Genomic DNA, 26,155 nt, shown 5'->3' with positions numbered 1-26,155 from the left:
TATGATCATTCACTTTGCTTGGTGATGAGTGCATGTGTTCAATTATTATCATTTTGAGCGCTCCACCAAGATGTATGTGACATGAAAGAGTAACCCATGATCCTAACACATTGTGCATTTGCAGTCCAAAGCAAATTTTAAATAATGCACAACTTTAGGGGGAGCTCTTGCTTATCACATACTTCTCAAAGCAATGATGTTTTTCAATCTTATTATCATTTGTTGAAGCTTTGATCTATATGTTGTCATCAATTACCAAAAAGGGGGAGATTGAAAGTGCAACTATCCCTGGGTGGTTTTGGTAATTCCCAACAACATATAGCTCATTGAGCTAATGCTACTTCAAGATAAATATTTTAGGAAAGCTCAATGTTTGGCATGGCATGGATGAGAAACGTGGAAACCTCAAAATGCGAAGGACAAAAGGATTGGCTCAAGCTCAAATCACAAAACTCTACATTTTCCATTTTAGTGATCCAAGATCACATTGAGTCCATAGGAAAAACTAATAGTATCAAGAGGGGGTGAGGTGTTGCTTAATGAGTTTCTTGCTCAAAGTTCTTAGTGATATGCTCCAAAAACCCTCAACTACTTTCTAACATCCACATATGTCCCAAACCAAAAGTCAAACTTGGCCCCACGAAACATTCTATCCGGCGCCACCGAGTTCAGTTGACATAGCCACTGCCAGAAACCCTAGTCTTTTCGGTCTCACTGATAGGGATCTCGGTCTCACCAAGATGGGATTGTAATCTCTCTGTTTCCCTTCATAACGTTTCGGTCAAACCGAGATGAGCGATCGATCCCACCGAGATTGCAATGAAAACTCTCTGTTTCCCTTTCGTAACATTTTGGTCCAACTGAGATGAGCGAATCGGTCCCTGATACGTCCATTTTGCATCATGCTTTTATGTCAATATTTATTGCATTATGGGATGTTATTACACATTATGTCTCAATACTTATGGCTATTCTCTCTTATTTTACAAGGTTTATCATGAAGAGGGAGAATGCGGCAGCTGGGATTCTGGCTAGAAAAGGAGCAAATACTGGAAACCTATTCTACACAACTCCAAAAATCCTGAAACTCCACGGAAGTCACTTTTGGAATTAATAAGAATTATTGAGCGAAGAAAATACCAGAGGGGGCCCAGACCCTGGCCAGGAGGGTGGGGCACGCCCCCTACTAGGCGCGCCCCCTGTCTCCTGGGCCCCCTGGTGGCCCTCCGGTGCCCATCTTCTGCTATATGAAGGCTTTTACCCTGGAAAAAATCATAAGCAAGCTTACGGGACAAAACTCCGCCGCCACGAGGCGAAACCTTGCCGGAACCAATCTAGGGCTCCGGCGGAGCTGTTCTGCCGGGGAAACTTCCCCCCGGGAGGGGGAAATCATCACCATCATCATCACCAACGATCCTCTCATCGGGAGGGGGTCAATCTCCATCAACATCTTCACCAGCACCATCTCCTCTCAAAACCCTAGTTCATCTCTTGTATCCAATCTTGTATCAAAACCAAAAATTGGTACCTTTGGGTTACTAGTAGTGTTGATTACTCCTGTAGTTGATGCTAATTGGTTTACTTGGTGGAAGATCATATGTTCAGATCCTTAATGCATATTAATACTCCTCTGATTATGAACATGAATATGCTTTGTGAGTAGTTACTTTTGTTCCTGAGGGCATGGGTGAAGTCTTGCTATTAGTATTCATGTGAATTTGGTATTCGTTTGATATTTTGATGAGATGTATGTTGTCTCTCCTCTAGTGGTGTTATGTGAACGTCGACTACATGACACTTCACCATCATTTTGGGCCTATAGGAAGGCATTGGGAAGTAATAAGTAGATGATGGGTTGCTAGAGTGACAGAAGCTTAAACCCTAGTTTATGCGTTGCTTCGTAAGGGGCTGATTTGGATCCACTAGTTTCATGCTATTGTTAGGTTTACCTTAATACTTATTTTGTAGTTGCAGATGCTTGCAATAGGGGTTAATCATAAGTGGGATGCTTGTCCAAGAAAGGGCAGTACCCAAGCACTGGTCCACCCACATATCAAATTATCAAAGTACCGAACGCGAATCATATGAGCATGATGAAAACTAGCTTGACGATAATTCCCATGTGTCCTCGGGAGCTCTTTTCTCATTATAAGAAATTATCCAGGATTGTCCTTTGCTACAAAAAGGATTGGGCCACCTTGCTGCACTTTATTTACTTTAGTTGCTTGTTACCCGTTACAAATTATCTTATCACAAAACTATCTATTACCTATAATTTCAGTGCTTGCAGAGAATACATTACTGAAAACCGCTTGTCATTTCCTTTCGCTCCTCATTCTGTTCGACACTCTTACTTATCGAAAGGACTACGATAGATCCCCTATACTTGTGGGTCATCAAGACTCTTTTCTGGCGCCGTTGCCGGGGAGTTAAGCGCCTTTGGTGAGTGGAACTTGGTAAGGAAACATTTATATAGTGTGCTGATATTTTCTGTCATTTGTTACTATGGAAACTAATCCTTTGAGGGGCTTGTTTTGGGTATCTTCACCCCGACCAGTAGAGCAAAGAGTTGCTCCTCAACCTACTAAAACTACTGAAAATGTTTATTTTGAGATTCCTTCGGGTATGATAGAGAAACTGCTAGCTAATCCATTTGCAGGAGATGGAACATTGCATCCCGATTTACACCTTATCTTTGTGGATGAAGTTTGTGGATTATTTAAGCTTGCAGGTATTCCCGATGATGTTGTTAAGAGGAAGGTCTTCCCTTTATCTTTGAAGGGAGACACATTGACATGGTATAGGCTATGTGATGATACAGGATCTTGGAATTATAACCGATTGAAGCTGGAATTTCACCAGAAGTTCTATCCTATGCATCTTGTTCATCGTGATTGTAATTACATATATAATTTCTGGCCTTGCGAAGGAGAAATCATCGCTCAAGCTTGGGGGAGGCTTAAGTCAATGTTATATTCATGCCCCAATCATGAGCTCTCAAGAGATATAATTATTCAAAAAAATTATGTTCGGCTTTCTCTCGATGATCGCACCATGCTTGATACTTCCTGTGCTGGTTCTTATATGCGGAAGACTATTGAATTCAAGTGGGACTTATTGGAAAGAATTAAACGCAACTCTTAAGATTGGGGTTCCGACGATGGTAAGGAGTTAGGTATAACACCTAAGTTTGATTGTGTTAAATCTTTTACGGATACCGATACTTTTCATGGATTTAGTGCTAAATATGGACTTGACTCTGAGATAGTAGCTGCTTTTTGTGAATGTTTTGCTGCTCACGTTGATCTCCCTAAGGAGAAGTGGTTTAAATATAATCCTCCCACTGAAGTAAAAGTAGTTGCACCTATCACAGTTGAAGAAAAGATTATCACTTATAATGATCCTATTGTTCCTACTACCTATGTTGAGAAACCACCTTTTCCTGTTAGGATAAAGGATCATGCTAAAGCTTCAACTGTTGTTCGTAAGAGTAATACTAGAACTTACACACACCCTGAGCAAATCAAAGTTGAACCTAGTATTGCTATGATTAAAGATCTCTTGGATGATAATTTAGATGGGCATGTTATTTATTTCTGTGGTGAAACTGCTAATATTGCTAGACCAGATGCTAAGATACATAGACCTGTTGTAGGCATGCCTGTTATTTCTGTTAAAATAGGAGATCATTGTTATCATGGCTTATGTGATATGGGTGCTAGTGCTAGTGCAATACCCTTTGACTTATATAAAGAAATTATGCATGATATTACACCCGCTGAAATGGAAGATATTGATGTTACTATTAAGCTTGCCAATAGGGATACTATTAAGCCATTTGTGATTGTCAGAGATGTTGAAGTCTTGTGTGGGAAAGTTAAATATCCTACTGATTTTCTTGTTCTTGGTTCCCCACAAGATGACTTTTGTCCCATTATATTTGGTAGACCCTTCTTGAACACTGTTAATGCTAGGATTGATTGTGAAAAGGATATTGTTACAATTGGCTTAGGGGAGATGTCTCATGAGTTTAATTTTGCTAAGTTTCGTAGACAACCTCGTGATAGAGAATCACCTAGTAAGGGTGAGATTACTGGTCTTGCTTCTATTGCCGTGCCTCCTACTGATCCATTAGAACAATATTTGCTAGACCATGAAAATGATATGTTTATGAATGAAAGAAGGGAAATAGATGAAGTATTCCTTCAACATGGTCCTATTCTGAAACACAACTTACCTGTTGATATCCTAGGGGACCCCCCTCCACCCAAGGGTGATCCCGTGTTTGAGCTCAAACCTTTACCTGATAATCTTAAATATGCTTATCTTGATGAAAATAAGATATATCCTATTATTATTAGTGCTAACCTTTCAGAGCAGGAAGAAGAAAGATTATTGAAAACTCTAAAGAAGCACCGTGTTGCTATTGGATATACTCTAGATGATCTTAAGGGCGTTAGTCCCACTCTATGCCAACACAAAATTATATTGGACGAAGATGCCAAACCAGTTAGAGATCCTCAACGACGGTTAAATCCTAAGATGAAAGAAGTGGTAAGAAAGGAGATACTAAAGCTCCTTGAGGCAGGTATAATTTATCCCGTTGCTGATAGTGATTGGGTAAGTCATGTCCATTGTGTACCTAAAAAGGGAGGTATTACTGTTGTTCCTAATGATAAAGATGAATTGATCCTGCAAAGAATTACTATAGGTTATAGGATGGTAATTGATTTCCGTAAATTAAATAAAGCTACTAAGAAAGATCATTATCCTTTACCTTTTATTGATCAAATGCTAGAAAGACTATCCAAACATACACATTTTTGCTTTCTAGATGGTTATTCTGGTTTCTCTCAAATACCTGTGTCAGTGGAGGATCAATCAAAAACTACTTTTACTTGCCCTTTCGGTACTTTTGCTTATAGACGTATGCATTTTGGTTTATGTAATGCACCTGCTACCTTTCAAAGATGCATGATGGCTATATTCTCTGACTTTTGTGAAAATATTTGTGAGGTATTCATGGATGATTTCTCCGTTTATGGATCCTCTTTTGATGATTGCTTGAGCAACCATGATCGAGTTTTGCAGAGATGTGAAGACACTAGTCTCGTCTTGAATTGGGAAAGGTGCCACTTTATGGTTAATGAAGGCATTGTCTTGGGGCATAAAATTTCTGAAAGAGGTATTGAAGTTGATAAAGCTAAAGTTGATTCTATTGAAAAGATGCCATGTCCCAAGGACATAAAAGGTATAAAAAGTTTCCTTGGTCATGCCGGTTTTTATAGGAGGTTCATTAAGGACTTTTCTAAAATCTCTAGGCCCCTGACTAATTTATTGCAAAAAGATATTCCTTTTGTCTTTGATGATAATTGTGTAGAAGCATTTGAAATACTTAAGAAAGCTTTGATCACTGCACCTATTGTTCAGCCACCTGATTGGAATTTACCATTTGAAATTATGTGTGATGCTAGTGATTATGCTGTAGGTGCTGTTCTAGGGCAAAGAGTTGATAAGAAATTAAATGTTATCTAGTATGCTAGTAAAACTCTTGATACTGCACAGAGAAATTATGCTACTACTGAAAAAGAGTTCTTAGCAGTTGTATTTGCTTGTGATAAGTTCAGACCTTATATTGTTGATTCTAAAGTTACTATTCACACTGATCATGCTGCTATTAAATATCTTATGGAAAAGAAAGATGCTAAGCCTAGACTTATTAGATGGGTTCTCTTGCTCCAAGAATTTGATTTGCATATTATTGACAGAAAGGGAGCTGAGAACCCCGTTGCAGACAACTTGTCTAGGTTAGAGAATGTTCTTGATGACCCACTACCTATTGATGATAGCTTTCCTGATGAACAATTAGCGGTCATTAATGCTTCTCGTACTGCTCCATGGTATGTTGATTATGCTAATTATATCATTGCTAAATTTATATCACCTAGTTTCACATACCAACAAAAGAAAAAGTTCTTTTATGATTTAAGACATTACTTCTGGGATGACCCACACCTTTATAAAGGAGTAGATGGTGTTATTAGACATTGTGTACCTGAGCATGAACATGAATAGATCCTACGCAAGTGTCACTCCGAACCATATGGAGGACACCACGCTGGAGATAGAACTGCACATAAGGTATTGCAATCCGGTTATTATTGGCCTACTCTCTTCAAAGATGCTCGTAAGTTTGTCTTGTCTTGTGATGAATGTCAAAGAATTGGTAATATTAGTAGACGTCAAGAAATGCCTATGAACTATTCTATTGTTATTGAACCATTTGATGTTTGGGGCTTTGATTATATGGGACCTTTTCCTGCCTCTAATGGTTACACACATATTTTAGTTGCTGTTGATTACGTTACTAAGTGGGTAGAAGCTATTCCAACTAGTAGTGCTGATCATAACACCTCTATTAAGATGCTTAAAGAAGTTATTTTTCCGAGGTTTGGAGTCCCTAGATATCTTATGACTAATGGTGGTTCACATTTTATTCATGGTGCTTTCCGTAAAATGCTTGCTAAGTATGATGTTAATCATAGAATTGCATCTCCTTATCACCCTCAATCTAGTGGTCAAGTAGAGTTGAGCAATAGAGAGGTCAAATTAATTTTGCAAAAGACTGTGAATAGATCTAGAAAGAATTGGTCCAAAAAACTTAATGATGCATTATGGGCCTATAGAACTGCATATAAAAATCCTATGGGTATGTCTCCGTATAAGATGGTATATGGAAAAGCATGTCACTTACCTCTAGAACTTAAACATAAGGCATATTGGGCTACTAAAGAGCTCAATTATGACTTCAAACTTGCTGATGATAAGAGGTTGTTTAACATTAGCTCACTTGATGAATGGAGAACCCAATCCTATGAGAATGCCAAGCTGTTCAAAGAAAAAGTTAAAAGATGGCATGACAAAAGGATACAAAAGCGAGAATTTAACGTAGGTGATTATGTGTTGCTATTCAACTCTCGTTTAAGATTTTTTGCAGGAAAACTTCTCTCTAAGTGGGAAGGTCCTTACGTTATCGAGGAGGTCTATCGTTCTGGTGCCATAAAAATCAACAACTTCAAAGGCACAAGTCCGAGGGTGGTGAACGGTCAAAGAATCAAACATTATATCTCAGGTAATCCTATCAATGTTGAATCTAATATTATTGAAACCGTAACCCCGGAGGAATGCATAAGGGACACTTTCCAGAATGTTTCAGACTCCGAAAAGGAATAGGTATGTGGTACGGTAAGTAAACCGACTCCAAAACAATTCTAATGGCAATTTTCCTCCGTTTTGGAATATTTAATAATTTTAGGAAGCAAGAAGTAATCCGGGAAGGACACGAGGCCTCCACGAGGGTGGAGGGCGCGCCCACCCTTACTGGGTGCATCCCCCTGTCTCGTGGCCACCTCGTGTGCCTCCCGGACTCCGTTTTCTTGCATGTTACTTCTTTTGGTCGGTAAAAATTCATTATATAATCTCCCGAAGGTTTTGACCACCATATCAGGCAAAAATCTTCTGTTTTCATTTCGAGTTGTTCCTGTTGCAGATTTAGAGCAAGATGTCTTCTCAAGATTCAGTTGGGGAGAGTCGGGTGTCTCATCCGACGCCAGGTCTAGGAGCAAACAGTGATGCTTATCACTTTGGGCCATCAACGGAGGATGAGATGGAGGCCGACTTGAAAAGGATAGATGCCATGGAGGAGGATCAAGAAGTTACCTCTCGCTTCCAAGCAGGATTCATGATGGGGGAACCACATAGCTCAGCAATTCCAAACTCGTTCATCCCTTTCAATGTTAAATTTCTTTCTTATGAAAATATGAAAAAAGAGTGTCACTTGTTCTCCAGAAGCTATGCAGCATCCCTGGGTAAAAGGAGCCTTGGCTGTCACGGGCAAGCTCCGCAAGGAAAATATGGACCTCACGCAACAAGTCAATAAGCTCGGGGAGGATAACCGTATCCTAAGGGGCATCATCGCCAAGAAGATCACAACACCAACCCTGAAGAAGGAGACATAATCACATGGGTATGGGCACTCCCCTTGGCAACTGCCAAGCTTGGTGGAGGTGCCCCGGTATCGTATCACCATCACACTCCTATCTTTATCGTTTTACTTAGTTCGATCCTTTTAGTAATATCTTGATCTATTAGAATAAAGTTTTGGTATGAAGTAGTTTTGAGTTTTGCTTTGTGATCTCTTTATGTAATCGAGTCCGTGAGCTATATAATAAAGATTAGTGTTGAGTCAAGGGCTTTTCTATCTTGCTATGATCTTGAGAAAGTAGAAATAATAAAAAGAAATAAAAGAGTTCATACAGATCTTATGGATAGTAATGACTTCACATATAAAGAGTATGAGGCATAAAGGTTGTTGAGAGTTGACAGACATAGTTTTGGTCATCGTTGCAATTAATAGGAAGTAATAAGGAAAGAGAAGTTCTCACATATAAATATACCATCTTGGACATCTTTTATGATTGTGAGCACTCATTAAGTATGACATGCTAAAGGGTTGATGTTGGACAAGGAAGACAACGTAATGGGTTATGTTTTCTCACATCTTAGTTAAAGTATATTGTCATGGATCTTTCAAACATGTTGAGCTTGCCTTTCCCCTTCATGCTAGCCAAAAATTCCTTGCACCAAGTAGAGATACTACTTGTGCTTCCAATTATCCTTAAACCCAGTTTTGCCATGAGAGTACACCATACCTACCTATGGATTGAGTAAGATCCTTCAAGTAAGTTGTCATGTTGCAAGCAATAAAAATTGCTCTCTAAACATGTATGACTTATTAGTGCGGAGAAAATAAGCTTTATACGATCGTCTGATATGGAAGTAATAAAAGCGACGGACTGCATAATAAAGGTTCATATCACAAGTGGCAATATAAAGTGACGTTCTTTTGCATTAAGATATTATGCATCCAACCCTAAAAGCACATGACAACCTCTGCTTCCCTCTACGAAGGGCCTATCTTTTACTTTATGCAAGAGTAAAGGTGATCTTCACCTTTCCCTTTTTCATTTTATCCTTTGGCAAGCACCTCGTGTTGGTAAGATCTTGATACATATATCCAATTGGATGTAAGTTAGCATGAACTATTATTGTTGACATCACCCAAAGGTGAATACGTTGGGAGGCAACACAATAAGCCCCTATCTTTCTCAGTGTCTGATTAAAACTTCATAACCATAAGTATCGCGTGAGTGTTAGCAATTGTAGAAGACTATATGATGGTTGAGTATGTGGACTTCCTGAAAAGCTCCATTTTTTACTCTTTCTGATGTTATGTTAAATTGCAATTGCTTCAATGACTGAGATTATAGTTTGCTAGTTCCCAATGAGGTTTATGTTCCATACTTGACATTGTGAATGGATTGTTACTTGAGCATGAGAAATCATATGATAAAATCTATATATGTTGCTGTTAGAAGAATGATCATGATGCCCTCATGTCTGTATTTTATTTTTATCGACACCTCTATCTCGAAACATGTGGACATATTTTTCGATTTCGGCTTCCGCTTGAGGACAAGCGAGGTCTAAGCTTGGGGGAGTTGATACGTCCATTTTGCATCATGCTTTTATGTCAATATTTATTGCATTATGGGCTATTATTACACATTATGTCTCAATACTTATGGCTATTCTCTCTTATTTTACAAGGTTTATCATGAAGAGGGAGAATGCCGGCAGCTGGGATTCTGGCTGGAAAAGGAGCAAATATTGGAAACCTATTCTACATAGCTCCAAAAATCCTAAAACTCCATGGAAGTCACTTTTGGAATTAATAAGAATTATTGAGCGAAGAAAATACCAGAGGGGGCCCACACCCTGGCCAGGAGGGTGGGGGGCGCGCCCCCTATCTCTTGGGCCCCCTGGTGGCCCTCCGGTGCCCATCTTATGCTATATGAAGGCTTTTACCCTGAAAAAAAAAATCATAAGCAAGCTTACGGGACGAGACTCCGCCGCCATGAGGCGGAACCTTGGCGGAACCAATCTAGGGCTCCGGCGGAGCTGTTCTGCCGGGGAAACTTCCCTCCGGGAGGGGCAAATCATCACCAACGATCCTCTCATCGGGAGGGGGTCAATCTCCATCAACATCTTCACCAGCACCATCTCCTCTCAAAACCCTTGTTCATCTCTTGTATCCAATCTTGTACTCCCTCCGATCCTTTTTAGTGCGCGTATAACTTTTTTCAGTTTTTTCCGGAATGGTTTGCGCGATCCACATTTTGAGCGATTCTTTCCTATGCTACCCCTGGTTTAAGCTACGCATACAACCAGCAATAACTGCTCACCCCCTCCCATGCACGCATGTCTCGCATGCAACCAGCAATAACTATGGCGTGGTGGAGGGAACAAGGAAAAGGAAAAAAGAAGGAGCCAATCAACTGGTGTTGCACATTCCAGGGCGTTGTTATCAATTACATGCACACATTTATATCAATCTAGCCTTTTCCATATGACTCGTGCAACCAAGGGGCAAATTAGTCAAAAAAAATCGAACAGAGGCCCTCCTTGGTATCCGGCCTTGCACTTAGACGCACAGTAAAAAGGAGCGGAGGGAGTATCAAAACCACAAATTGGTACCCGTGGGTTGATAGTAGTGTTGATTACTCCTTGTAGTTGATGCTAATTGGTTTACTTGGTGGAAGATCATATGTTCAGATCCTTAATGCATATTAATACTCCTCTGATTATGAACATGAATATGCTTTGTGAGTAGTTACATTTGTTCCTGAGGACATGGGTGAAGTCTTGCTATTAGTAGTCATGTGAATTTGGTATTCGTTTGATATTTTGATGAGATGTATGTTGTCTCTCCTCTAGTGGTGTTATGTGAATGTCGACTATATGAAACTTCACCATCATTTGGGCCTACAGGAAGGCATTGGGAAGTAATAAGTAGATGATGGGTTGCTAGAGTGATAGAAGCCTAAACCCTAGTTTATGCGTTGCTTCGTAAGGGGCTGATTTGGATCCACTAGTTTCATGCTATGGTTAGGTTTACCTTAATACTTATTTTGTAGTTGCGGATGCTTTCAATAGGGGTTAATCATAAGTGGGATGCTTGTCCAAGAAAGGGCAGTACCCAAGCACTGGTCCACCCACATATCAAATTATCAAAGTACCGAACGCGAATCATATGAGCATGATGAAAACTAGCTTGACGATAATTCCCATGTGTCCTCGGGAGCTCTTTTCTCATTATAAGAAATTATCCAGGATTGTCCTTTGCTACAAAAAGGATTGGGCCACCTTGCTGCACTTTATTTACTTTAGTTTCTTGTTACCCGTTACAAATTATCTTATCACAAAACTATCTGTTACCTATAATTTCAGTGCTTGCAGAGAATACCTTACTGAAAAACCGCTTGTCATTTCCTTCTGCTCCTCGTTGTGTTCGACACTCTTACTTATCGAAAGGACTATGATAGATCACCTATACTTGTGGGTCATTAGTGCCATGGAGTTTGCCTAACCAACTCTCTGTGTGTCTATTACCAAAATCGGTCTCACCGAGTTTGTGTAATAATCGGTCTCACCGAGACTACGTTATGCCCTAACCCTAACCATATCGGTCCCACCGAGTTGACATGTCGGTCCCACCGAAATTCCTAACGGTCACATTATGAACTAAATCGGTCTGACCGAGTTTCACGATTCGGTCCCACCGAGTTTGGTAAGTTGTGTGTAACGGTTAGATTTTGTGTGGAGGCTACATATACCCCTTGATACGTCTCCAACGTATCTGTAATTTTTGATTGTTCCATGCTATTATATTACCTGTTTTGGATGTTTATGGGCTTTACTTTACACTTTTATATCATTTTTCGGACTAACCTACGAACCGCGGGCCCAGCCTGAATTGCTGTTTTTTTTCCTATTTCAGTGTTTTGAAGAAAAGGAATATCAAACGGAGTCCAAACGGAATGAAACCTTCGGGAGCGATTTTTTTGGAACAAACGTGATCCAGAGGACTTGGAGTGGAAGTCAAGAAACAAGCGAGGCGGCCACGAGGGTGCCCGGCATGCCCCCTACAGGTGGGCGCGCCCCCACCCTCGTGGGCCCCTCGAGCGTCCACTGACCTACTTCTTCCTCCTATATATATCCACGGACCCCGAAAACATCCAGGAGCACCACGAAAAACTATTTCCATCACCGTAACCTTCTGTATCCGCGAGATCCCATCTTGGAGCCTTCGTCGGTGCTCTGCCGGAGGGGGAATCGACCATGGAGGGCCTCTACATCATCTCCAAGGCCTCTCCGATGAGTTGTGAGTAGTTTACCACAGACCTTTGGGCCCATAGTTATTAGCTAGATGGCTTCTTCTCTCTCTTTGAATCTCAATACAAAGTTCTCCTCGATCTTCTTGGAGATCTATTTGATGTAACTCTTTTTGCAGTGTGTTTGTCGAGATCCGATGAATTGTGGGTTTATGATCAAGTTTATCTATGAGAAATATTTGAATCTCCTCTGAATTCTTTTATGTGTGATTAAGTTATCTTTGCAAGTCTCTTTGAATTATCAGTTTGGTTTGGCCTACTAGATTGATCTTTCTTGCAATGGGAGAAGTGCTTAGCTTTGGGTTCAATCTTGCGGTGTCCTTTCCCAGTGATAGCAGGTGCAGCAAGGCACATATTGTATTGTTGCCATCGAGGATAAAAAGATGGGGTTTATATCATATTGCATGAGTTTATCCCTCTACATCATGTCATCAAGGCACATATTGTATTGTTGCCATTGAGGATAAAAAGATGGGGTTTATATCATATTGCATGAGTTTATCCCTCTACATCATGTCATCTTTCTTAATGCGTTACTCTGTTCTTTATGAACTTAATACTCTAGATGCATGATGGATAGCGGTCGATGTGTGGAGTAATAGTAGTAGATGCAGGCAGGAGTCGGTCTACTTGTCACGGACGTGATGCCTATATACATGATCATGCCTAGATAATCTCAAAATTATTCGCTTTTATATCAATTGCTCGACAGTAATTTGTTCACCCACCGTAATACTTATGGTATCTTGAGAGAAGCCACTAGTGAAACCTATGGCCCCCGGGTCTATCTTTTATCATATAAGCTTTCAATCTACTTTTATTTGCATCTTTACTTTTCCAATCTATATCATAAAATACCAAAATTATATTTATCTTATCATATTATCCCTATCAGATCTCACTTTCGCAAGTGGTCGTGAAGGGATTGACAACCCCTTTATTGCGTTGGTTGCGAGTTCTTGTTTGTTTGTGTAGGTGCGTGGGACTTTTGAGGAGCCTCCTACTGGATTGATACCTTGGTTCTCAAAAACTGAGGCAAATACTTACGCTACTTTGCTGCATTACCCTTTCCTCTTCAAGGAAAACCAATGCAAGCTCAAGACGTAGCAAGAAGGATTTATGGCGCCGTTGCCGGGGAGATCTTCGGTCGAGTCAGGACATACAAAGTACCCATCACAAACTCATCTCCCTCGCATTACATTATTTTCCATTTGCCTCTCATTTTCCCCTCCTCCACTTCACCCTTGCTGTTTTATTCGCCCTCTCTTTCTCAATCTCCTCTCTCTTTCGCTTGCCTTTTGTTTGCTTGTGTGTTGGATTGCTTGCCGCGATGGCTCAAGATAATACCAAATTGTGTAATTTTTCCAATTGCTCCTCTTAATGATGTTGAGTCTTGTGAAATCAATGCTGCTTTGTTGAATCTTGTTATGAAAGATCAATTCTCCGGCCTTCCTAGTGAAGATGCCGCTACCCATCTAAACAACTTTGTTGATTTGTGTGAGATGCAAAAGAAGAAAGATATGGATAATGATATTGTTAAATTGAAGTTATTTCCATTTTCACTTAGAGATCGTGCTAAAGTTTGGTTTCGTCTTTGCCTAAGAATAGTATTGATTCATGGAATAAGTGCAAATATGCTTTTATCTCTAAGTATTTTCCTCCTGCTAAGATCATCTCTCTTAGGAACGATATTATGAATTTTAAACAACTTGATCATGATCATGTTGCCCAATCTTGGGAAAGAATGAAATTAATGATTCGCAACTGCCCTACTCATGGTTTGAACTTATGGATGATTATACAAAAAATTTATGCCGGATTGAATTTTGCTTCTAGAAATCTTTTAGATTCGGCCCCGGGAGGCACTTTTATGGAAATCACCTTAGGAGAAGCTACTAAACTCCTTGATAACATTATGGCTAATTATTCTCAATGGCACACCGAAAGATCTACTAGTAAAAAAGTGCATGCTATAGAAGAAATTAATATTTTGAGTGGAAAGATGGATGAACTTATGAAATTGTTTGCTACTAAGAGTGCTCCTATTGATCCCAATGATATGCCTTTGTCTACTTTGATTTAGAATAATAATGAATCTATGGATGTGAATTTTGTTGGTAGGAATAATTTTGGTAACAATGCTTATAGAGGAAACTTTAATCCTAGACCGTAACCTAGTAATTCCTCTAATAATTATGGAAATTCCTACAATAATTCTTATGGTAATTTTAATAAGATGTCCTCTGATTTTGAGAATAGTGTTAAAGAATTTATGATCTCTCAAAAGAATTTTAATACTTTGCTTGAAGAAAAATTGCTTAAAGTTGATGGTTTGGCTAGGAACATTGATATACTTTCGCTTGATGTTGATTCTTTGAAAATTAGATCTACTTATCCTAAGCATGATATCAATGAGTCTCTCAAAACAATGAGAATTTCCATTGATGAGTGCAAAGAAAGAACTGCTAGATTGCGTGCTAAGAAAGATTGCTTTGTAAAAGCGTGTTCTTCTAGTTTCCATGAAAATAATGATGAAGATCTAAAAGTTATTGATGTGTCCCCTATTAAATCTTTGTTTTTCAATATGAATCTTAATAATGATGGGACTGTAGATGAGTCAACTTTAGTTAAAAGGCGTCCCAATGATTGGAGTTTTTAGATCTTGATGCTAAATTTGGTAAAAGTGGGATTGGAGAGGTCAAGACTTTAAATAGAATTGAACCCACTATCTTGGATTTCAAGAAATTTAATTATGATAATTGTTCATTAATAAATTGTTTTTCCTTGTTGCAATCCATGTTGAATTCTCCTCAAGCTTATAGTCGAAATAAAGCTTTTACCAAACATATCATTGATGCCTTGATGCAATCTTACGATGAAAAACTTAATTTGGAAGTTTCTATACCTAGGAAACTTTATGATGAGTGGGAACCTACTATAAATATTAAAATTAAAGATCGTGAGTGTTATGCTTTGATTGGGTGCTAGTGTTTCTATGATTCTGAAAACTTTATGTGATATTCTAGGTTTCCATGATCTTGATGATTGCTCTTTAAATTTGCACCTTGCAGATTCCACCATTAAGGAGCCAATGGGAAGGATCGAAGATGTTATTATTGTTTCAAATAGGAATTTGGTGCCCATAGATTTTATCATTCTTGATACAGATTGCAATCTTTTATGTCCTATTATTCTTGGTAGACCTTTCCTTAGAACGATTGGTGCAATTATTGATATGAAGGAAGCGAATATTAGATTCCAATTTCCATTAAGGAAAGGTATGGAACACTTTCCAAGAAAGAAAGTTAAATTACCTTATGAATCTATCATGCGAGCTACTTATGAATTGAGTGCCAAAGATGGCACTACTTAGATCTATCCTCGCTTTTATGCCTAGCTAGGGGTGTTAAACGATAGCGCTTCTTGGGAGGAAACCCAATTTTATTTTTGTTTTTTGTTTTTGCTTATGTTTAGCAATAATTTTTTCATCTACCTTCTGTTAAGATGTGTTTTCATGTTTTAATTAGTGTTTGTGCCAAGTAGAACCTATAGGATAACCTATGGTAATAGTTAATTTGATTCTGCTGAAAAACAGAAACTTTGCACGCACGAAAATAATTTTAGTAATTCACAGAAACGTGCTTTTGCGTTGATTCTTTTTTCTGTAGATAAATAGACAAATTTCCCAAGACTTCCTATTTTGGTAAGATTTTTAGTGTTCCATAAGTATTTGAGAGTTACAGATTGCTAAAGACTATTCTGTTTTTGACAGATTCTGTTTTTCGTGTGTTGTTTGCTTATTTTGATGCATCTATGGCTAGTATGTAGGGTATGAACCATAGAGAAGTTGGAATACAGTAGGTTTAAAACCAATATAAATAAAATAAGTTCATTACAGTACCTTATGCGGTGGTTTTTCTTTCTTGCACTAACGGAGCTTATGAGATTTCCTGTTGAGTTTTGTGTTGTGAAGTTTTCAAGTTTTGGGTAAAGATTTGATGGACTATGGAATAAGGAGTGGCAAGAGCCTAAGCTTGGGGATGACCAATGCACCCGAAGATATTCAAGGATAACCAAAATCCTAAGCTTAGGGATGCCCCGGAAGGCATCCCCTCTTTCGTCTTCGTCTATCGGTAACTTTACTTGGAGCTATATTTTTATTCGCCACATGATATGTGTTTTGCTTGGAGCGTCATGTATGATATTAGTCTTTGCTTTTTAGTTTACCATAATCATCCTTGCTGTACACACCTTTTGGGGAGAAGCCCACTTGATTAGAATTTATTAGAATATGCTATGTGCTTCACTTATGTCTTTTGAGCTAGATAGTTTTGCTCTGTGTGCTTCACTTATATTTTCTAGAGCACGGCGGTGGCTTAATTTGAAGAAATTGTTAATATCTCATGCTTCACTTATATTATTTTGAGAGTCTTTTAGAACAGCATGGTATTTGCTTTGGTTATAAATTTGGTCCTAGAATGATGAGCATCCAAGTTGGGTATAATAAAAACTATCATAGAAAGTGCATTAAACACTAGGATCAATTTGATACTTGATAATTGTTTTGAGATATAAAGTTGATAATGTTAGAGTAATGCTAGTTGAGTAATTATGAAATTGAGAAATACTTGTGTTGAAGTTGGCAAGTCCTGTAGCATGCACATATGGTAAAAGTTGTGTGACAAATTTGTTGCATGGGGTGCTCTTTTAATTGTCTTCCTTATGAGTGGAGGTCGGGATCGCGCGATGGTTAACTCCTACCAACCCTTCCCCTAGGAGCATGCATAGTAGTACTTTGCTTCGAGGGCAAGTAGACTTTTGCAATAAGTATATGAGTTCTTTATGACTAATGTGAGTCCATGGACACTCGCACACTCACCCTTCCACTTTGCCAGCCTTTATTATGCCGCGCAACCTTCACCGGTATCATGCACCCATTATTTACCTTCCTCAAAACAACCACCATACCTACCTATTATGGCATTTCCATATCCATTCCGAGATATATTGCCATGCAACTCTCCACCGTTCCGTTTATTATGACACGTTCCATCATTTTCATATTGCTCTTTGCATGATCATGTAGTTGACATCGTATTTGTGGCAAGGCCACCTTCATAATTTTTCATACATGTCACTCTTGATTCATTGCATATCCCGGTACACCACTGGAGGCATTCATATAGAGTCGTATTTTGTTCTAAGTATTGAGTTATAATTTTTGAGTTATAAATCAATAAAAGTGTGATGATCTTCATTATTAGAGCATTGTTCCAAGTGAGGAAAGGATGATGAAGACTATGATTCCCCCACAAGTCGGGATGAGACTTCGGACACCAAATAAAAGAGGCCAAAGAGCCCACCAAATAAAAAAGAGAGGCCAAAGAGCCCACAAAAAATAAGAGAAAAGATAGAAGGGACAATGCTACTATCTCTTTTCCACACTTGTGCTTCAAAATAGCACCATGATCTTCATGATAAAGAGTTTCCTATGTTGTCACTTTCATATACTAGTGGGAATTTTTCATTATATAACTTGGCTTGTATATTCCAATGATGGGCTTCCTCAAAATTCCCTAGGTCTTCATGAGCAAGCAAGTTGGATGCACACCCACTTAGTTTCTCTTGTTGAGCTTTCATATATTTATAGCTCTAGTGCATCCGTTGCATGGCAATCCCTACTCACTCACATGGATATCTATTAATGGGCATATCCATAGCCCGTTGATACGCCTAGTTGATGTGAGACTATCTTCTCCCTTTTTGTCTTCACAACCACCATATACCACATATAGTGCTATGTACATGGCTTGCGCTCATGCATTGCGTAAGAGTTGAAAAAGCTGAAGCGCGTTAAAAAGTATGAACCAATTGCTTGGCTGAAACCAGGGTTGTGCATGATGGGAGTATTTTGTGTAATGAAAATGAAGCATGGCCTAACTATATGATTTTGTAGGGATGAGCTTTCTTTGGCTATGCTATTTTGATAAGACATGATTATTTGTTAGTATGCTTCAAGTATTACTATTTTTATGTTTATAAGCTTTTATCTTGAATCATTTGGATCCGAACAATCAGGCCACAATAAAGAAAATTACATTAAGAATTATGCTAGCTAGCATTCCACATCAAAAATTCTGTTTTTATCATTTACTTACTCGAGGACGAGCAGGAATTAAGCTTGGGGATGCTTGATACGTCTCCAACGTATCTATAATTTTTGATTGGTCCATGCTATTATATTACCCGTTTTGGATGTTTATGGGCCTTAATTTACACTTTTATATCATTTTTTGGACTAACCTACTAACCGGAGGCCCAACCCGAATTGCTGCGTTTTTTGCCTATTTCAGTGTTTTGAAGAAAAGGAATATCAAACAGAGTCCAAACGGAATGAAACCTTCAGGAACGATCTTTTTGGAACAAACGTGATCTAGAGGACTTGGAGTGGAAGTCAAGAAACAAGCGAGGTGGCCACGAGGGTGCCCGGCACGCCCCCTACAGGTGGGCGCGCACCCACCCTCGTGGGCCCCTGAAGCATCCACCGATCTACTTCGTTCTCCTATATATATCCACGGACCTCGAAAACATCCAGGAGCACCACGAAAAACTATTTCCATGGCCGTAACCTTCTATATCCGCGAGATCCCATCTTGGAGCCATCGCCAGCGCTCCGCCGGAGGGGGAATCGACCATGGAGGGCCTCTACATCATCTCCAAGGCCTCTCTGATGAGTTGTGAGTAGTTTACCATAGACCTTCGGGTCCATATTTATTAGCTAGATGGATTCTTCTCTCTCTTTAAATCTCAATACAAAGTTCTCCTCGATCTTCTTGGAGATCTATTCGATGTAACTCTTTTTGCAGTGTGTTTGTCGAGATCCGATAAATTGTGGGTTTATGATCAAGTTTATCTATGAGAAATATTTGAATCTCCTCTGAATTCTTTTATGTGTGATTAAGTTATCTTTGCAAGTCTCTTCGAATTATCAATTTGGTTTGGCCTACTAGATTGATCTTTCTTGCAATGGGAGAAGTGCTTAGCTTTGGGTTCAATCTTGTGGTGTCCTTTCCCAGTGACAGCAGGGGCAGCAGGGCACGTATTGTATTGTTGCCATCGAGAATAAAAAGATGGGGTTTATATCATATTGCATGAGTTTATCCCTCTACATCATGTCATCTTTCTTAATGCGTTAACGTTAATCTGTTCTTTACGAACTTAATACTCTAGATGCATGCTGGATAGCGGTCGATGTGTGGAGTAATAGTAGTAGATGCAGGTAGGAGTCGGTCTACTTGTCACGGACGTGATGCCTATATACATGATCATGCCTAGATAATCTCATAATTATTCGCTTTTCTATCAATTGCTCGACAGTAATTTGTTCACCCACTGTAAGACTTATGCTATTTGTAGAGAAGCCACTAGTGAAACCTATGGCCCCCGGGTCTATCTTTTATCATATAAGCTTTCAATCTACTTTTATTTGCATCTTTAATTTTCCAACCTATATCATAAAATACCAAAAATATATTTATCTTATCATATTATCTCTATCAGATCTCACTTTCGCAAGTGGCCGTGAAGGGATTGACAACCGCTTTATTGCGTTGGTTGCGAGTTCTTGTTTGTTTGTGTAGGTGCGTGGGACTTTTGAGGAGCCTCCACTACAAAAAAATACACTTCCGTGATGATACATGTTTGTCACAGTAGGTCGCGTTTTTTGTCATGCATGTACATCCATGACAAATTTATGACAGAATCAAGATAGTCATACATGTGTTGTCGTAGAAGTGTTCCATGACATTACCAAAATTATCATCACGGAAGTGTCCACTTCCATGACGATAAATCGCGCGTCACAGAAGTGCTTTCGTCAAGGGTGACCGACACGTGGCATCCACCGTAACGGAACGCCGTTAAGCTATCGGGTCGGGTTTTGGATCCGATAACCCGTTAACAACCCCGACCAATGGGGATTTTCCACGTGTAAAATCATCATTGGCTGGAGGAGACACGTGTCAGGTCCGCGCTGGCATAGGTGTCACTCATCCAATGGTCGAGACGCGCCTATGATATGTTGACACGTGGACCGGCCCATCAAGTTTAAATGGGCCGGCCCAACTAAAGGTCCACAAGATTTTGCGGACCATAATGGGCCGGCCCAGCTAAAGGCCCACGAGATTTTGCGGGCCATAATGGGCTGGCCCAGCTAACGGCCCACAAAATTTCACGGGCCATAATGGGCCGGCCCAGGTATAGGCCCATAAGATTTTTGTGTGCCATAATGGGCCGGCCTAGGTAAAGGCCCACAAGATTCTTGCGGATCATAATGGGCCGGCCCGGCTAAAGGCCCACGAGATTTCGCCGACATTAACGGGCCGGCCCAGCTGTAGGCCCACAAGAATTTGAGGGCCCTAGTAGGCCGGCCCATTAACTGGCTGCCATGTTTTGGGCCAAATGCCGACCCATATTTGATCCGGTCCATTAATGGCCTGCCACGTTCCGGGCCTAATAGTGGCCCATATGAGATCCGGCCCGTTAAAAGCCTACCACGTTCTGGGCCAAATGACGGCCCAGATCAGGTACGGCCCTTTAAGAGGCTATGGGCTCAATTATGGCCCATATCAGATTCGGCCCGTCAACTGGACACTATGCTTTTGGGCCCACTTGCTAGAGGCCCACTTAGTAATTCGGCCTGACATTAGTTTTGGCCTCTTAAGGACCCGTTTAACATTTCAGCCCTATATTAATTTCGGCCTGTTAAATGCCCGTCATATAGTTGGGCCTAACTACGGCCCGGTTTGCATCCGGCCTGCTCGCAGCCAATATCTGATTGGGCCAAACAAGGACCGGGACAATTTTGGCCTGTTAAAAGCCCGTGATTTGATTCGCACAATCATGGGCCAGGGTTCATTTCGGTCTGCTGCCGGCCCATTAGCTGTTCGGCACGTTTCAGGCCCAACCTACATCATGATTGCATGACGGCCCGATTATGTACCGTAATTTTACGGTTTGGCCGGTTTACTGCGAAGACAGTAAAATAACTGCAACATGGTGAATAAGAAAAAACCTAGACTATAAAATAAAGAAATTACAGCATATTACATCCACTGGGCATCAAAGTTCGCCACTATGATAATAAAGCACAAGCAGACAGCAGATTACATACACTGGGCATCAAAGATCGCCACCAGTGCAAATAAACACGCTGACAAAATAATATACAAAACCGACAGCACTTCAATAGAGTTCAAGAAAGGTTAGCCCTGCTGGGGAGCTGCAGCGCAAGCAGCTGAGCAAGATGATGAGACTGCGCTTGTTCAACACTTAAATCTTCCTAACTCTCAAAGATAAACAAGCAGACAGATGACAGGTTTTGCACATAAAAGTATCAGTGCTGACAATTCATCACATTTCTTACTGACGAATAAAGTGACACAGTTTAACATTGCATTAACACAATATGGTATTGTTCAGGTCAAGACATGGCAGGAAATGACATTGTGAAGGAGTTGGCAGCTTCACAACACCACTGGATTATAGATCAAGAACTCATAAGTATCAATGGTTAGTGTGCTGTCAATTTATCCCTTTTCAGATTGGAAAATAAAGAGACGGTTTAAATAATACTCCCTCCGTCTGGAATTACTTGTCATCAAAATGGATGTGTCTAGAACTAAAATACATCTAGATACATCCATTTCAATGACAAGTATTTTCGGACGGAGGGAGTAGTAGAATGATATGACATTGTTCATAGTTAAGACATTGCAGAATATGACATTGTGCTTTAGTGGGTAGGTTCACCACACTATTGGATTACAGATGAAGAACAGAAGCATACATGCAGTGCAAAAGAAGATCACTTGCTCTGTATACTTTAATTTACATGGTGTGCATAAGGAACTTGGTTGTACAACTGAAAACTTAAATTGAGAAAGGACAAACTTTTCTTTATGAACTACTCCCTCCGTTCTAAAATAGATGACCCAACTTTATACTAACTTCAGTACAAAATTGGGTCATCTATTTTGGAACAGAGGGAGTACATAATAAACTTTAAACATGCAATTTGATGCAAACACCAAAAATAAACAGCTGCTGCAGTCATGCCTAACCAATATATACAACAAAGTATGAAGGCTTGAGATGGACAAACTTACATTATTGGTGAAGACATGCTCTATAAAGGCCTTGTCCATGCTGATGGGAGGGAAATTCAAGAAGTTTACCACAGAATCTTCTTCATAAGCATTGCCTTTATTCTACATTTTGTTAAGAGTAAATATAGATCCAAGTAGCTATAAATGTAAGTGCAGCGATACAGGTAAAAGGTACAACCAAGAGCAATGCACAGCTAAACTTCTTCAGTACCAACCTTATGGTAAGAGTAAATATAGATCCGATGTGGAGAAAATGGAGGGCAAAGGAAAATAAGCTGCAGAGTGATGGTACATGAACAACTACCTGTCATTATAAGTACACTGATAAAGGACAACATGTACTTACAAGAACAATGCAGAGCTAAAAAAACATTGGCATTGGATACTGAAGAATTTGGAGCGAACAATTGATAAGCAAGCTATCATGCATACTGCTGTCACATAATGAACCAGGTATGTATGCAAGTACAGTGATACAAGACAACAGGTACTAACAAGAGCAAAGCAGCGGGCAGCATATTTGCGATATCTTGTCGTTCTTTTCAAACCGGAATTCTTCTTGGAGCAGATTTCCTGCAAACAAGATCCATAAGGCACATGCGGAAAAGTAGAACTTCAAATTGTCATGTGATTTCATAGACAGTACCTCATCCTGGGAACGAGACCAGTGCATAACAATGTTTTTCCATTCAATGTCTTCTAAATTTAGCATAGGAGACTTCACCGGAAATTCGTTTATAGATTTGCCACCAACGTGTGATTTCCTCAGGTAATACTGATACTGCTGCAATGCTTCCTTGAGAAGCACAAGCAAGCTTTCATCGTCATGTCTATCCAGATTGACCCTCACCTAGTTACAACAATGTAATGTAAATCATTGATGTGTTTAATCAGTAGAAAACAGGAAAATAATAACCATGAATAATAGCACTTACACGTAAGTTGGACAGGAAGATGTGAAAATGGTGTTTGTCTTCACAATAATCTTCCCATGATGGGATGTGACGCCCCCGATTCAATCGTACACTAATCATGCACGCAAACGTGTACGATCAAGATCAGGGACTCACGGGAAGATATCACAACACAACTCTAAAACATAAATAAGTCATACAAGCATCATAATACAAGCCAGGGGCCTCGAGGGCTCGAATACAACTGCTCAATCATAGACGAGTCAGCGGAAGCAACAATATCTGAGTACAGACATAAGTTAAACAAGTTGCCATAGATGGCTAACACAACCTGGATACAGATCGAAAGAGGCGCAGGCCTCCTGCCTGGGATCCTCCTAACTACTCCTGGTCGTCGTCAGCGGGCTGCGCGTAGTAGTAGGCACCTCCGGTGTAGTAGGGGTCATCGTCGATGGTGGCGTCTGGCTCCAGGGCTCCAGCATCTGGTTGCGACAACCAGGTAGAAGGGAAAGGGGAAAAGAGGGAGAAAAGCAACCGTGAGTACTCATCCAAAGTACTCGCAAGCAAGAAGCTACACTACATATGCATGGGTATATGTGTAAAGGGCCATATCGGTGGACTGAACTGCAGAATGCCAGAATAAGAGGGGGATAGCTAATCCTGTCGAAGACTACGCTTCTGGCAGCCTCCGTCTTGCAGCATGTAGAAGAGAGTAGATTGAAGTCCTCCAAGTAGCATCTCCAAGTAGCATCTCCAAGTAGCATCTCCAGTAGCATCGCATAGCATAATCCTACCTGGCGATCCTCCCCTCGTCGCCCTGTGGAAAAGCGATCACCGGGTTGCCTGTGGAACTTGGAAGGGTGTGTTTTATTAAGTATCCGGTTCTAGTTGTCATAAGGTCAAGGTACAACTCCAAGTCATCCTGTTACCGAAGATCACGGCTATTCGAATAGATTAAACTTCCCTGCAGGGGTGCACCAACTTACCCAACACGCTTGATCCCATTTGGTCGGACACACTTTCCTGGGTCATGCCCGGCCGCGGAAGATCAACACGTCGCAGCCCCACCTAGGCTCAACAGAGAGGCCAGCACGCCGGTCTAAACCTAAGCGCGCAGGGGTCTGGGCCCATCGCCCTGAGCACACCTGCACGTTGCGTACGCGGCCGGAAGCAGACCTAGCCTAGTGGCGTTCCAGTCCAATCCGGCGTGCGCCGCTCAGTCGCTGGCGTCACGAAGTGCTTCGGCTGATACCACGACGCCGGGATACCCATAACTACTCCCACGTAAATGGTTAGTGCGTATAGGCTTGTAGCCAACTCAGATCAAATACCAAGATCTCGTTAAGCGTGTTAAGTATCCGCGAACGCTGAACAGGGCCAGGCCCACCTCTCTCCTAGGCGGTCTCAACCTGCCCTGCCGCTCCGCCTCAAAGATCCACTCGCGGGTGCTCCACTAGCCGACCCGACTTTAGTCTCCACATGTATCATGTATAAAGTATATAGTATATACCCGTGATCACCTCCTAAGTGATCACGGCCCGATAGTATAGCACGGCAGACGGACAAGAATGTAGGGCCACAGATGAAAATACTAGCATCCTATACTAAGCATATAGGATTGCAGGTAAAGGTAACAACAGTAGTATCAAGGACAGGCTATGCATCAGGATAGGTATAATCAGAAAGCAGTAACATGCTACACTACTCTAATGCAAGCAGTATAGAGTAGAATAGGCGATATCTGGTGATCAAGGGGGGGCTTGCCTGGTTGCTCTGGCAAGAGAGAGAGGTCGTCAACTCCGTAGTCGAACTGGGCAGCAGCAGTGTCGGTCTCGTAGTCTACCGGAGAGAAGAGGGGTAAGAAACAATGAATACCATGTAAACAGATGCATATCGATGCATGACATGACAAGTAATGATGCTAGGCGTGACCTGACGTGGTATGAGGTGATGCCGGTTAAGGGGGGAAACATCCGGGAAAATATCCCCGGTGTTTTGTGTTTTCGGGCAGAGGAGCCGAAGGGGGAAAGTTGCGGGTTCGATAGGTTAGGGGTGTGTGGCGGACGAACGAACTGCATATCCAGATTCGTCTCGTCGTTCTGAGCAACTTTGATGTTGAAAATATTTTAATCCGAGTTACGGATTAAAAGATATGATTTTCTAAAGATTATATTAATTTCTGGAATTTAATTAATTATTTAAATTAATTCGGAAAACAGATTAATGACATCAGCATGATGTCATGCTGACATCAGCAGTCAACAGAGTTGACTTGGTCAACCTGACAGGTGGGTCCAGTGGGACCTACATGTCATACACTGTTTAGGTTAATTACAGATTAGCTAATTTAATTACTATTTAATCAACCTAACTAGTTAATTAAATTAATTAAACGGATTAATTAACTTAATTAATTCATTAGATAATTAACTAATAATTAATTTTATTAAATCATTTTTATTTTTATTTATTTTTAATTCTCTTTTTTTTCCTTAACGTTCTGGGGGCGTGCCCCTGTAGTCAGTGGCACAGAGGGCCATAGCGGGTCGGGCGCTGCGGCGCCTGACTGGGCGTTCGCCCAAATCGGCGGGCGAGGAGGACCGGGGCATGGCCGAGCGGCCACCGGAGGGGAAACGCCGAGGGGGGGCAGCAGGGCGCCAGGGCGCGACGGTGGGTGCGGGTGTAGCCCGCCCAGGCGGCGAGGGAGAGCTGGGCGCGGGCGCCGGCGGCCAGGGACAGAGAAGAGGGGAGGGTTCGGGGGCCGGCGTCGCCGGAGGGAGAA

Source organism: Triticum aestivum, chromosome 7B (assembly GCF_018294505.1).
Source record: "Triticum aestivum cultivar Chinese Spring chromosome 7B, IWGSC CS RefSeq v2.1, whole genome shotgun sequence".
NCBI classification, from domain to species: Eukaryota; Viridiplantae; Streptophyta; class Magnoliopsida; order Poales; family Poaceae; genus Triticum; species Triticum aestivum.
The sequence above is the reverse complement of the archived record's forward strand: the minus strand, read 5'-3'. Positions refer to the sequence as shown.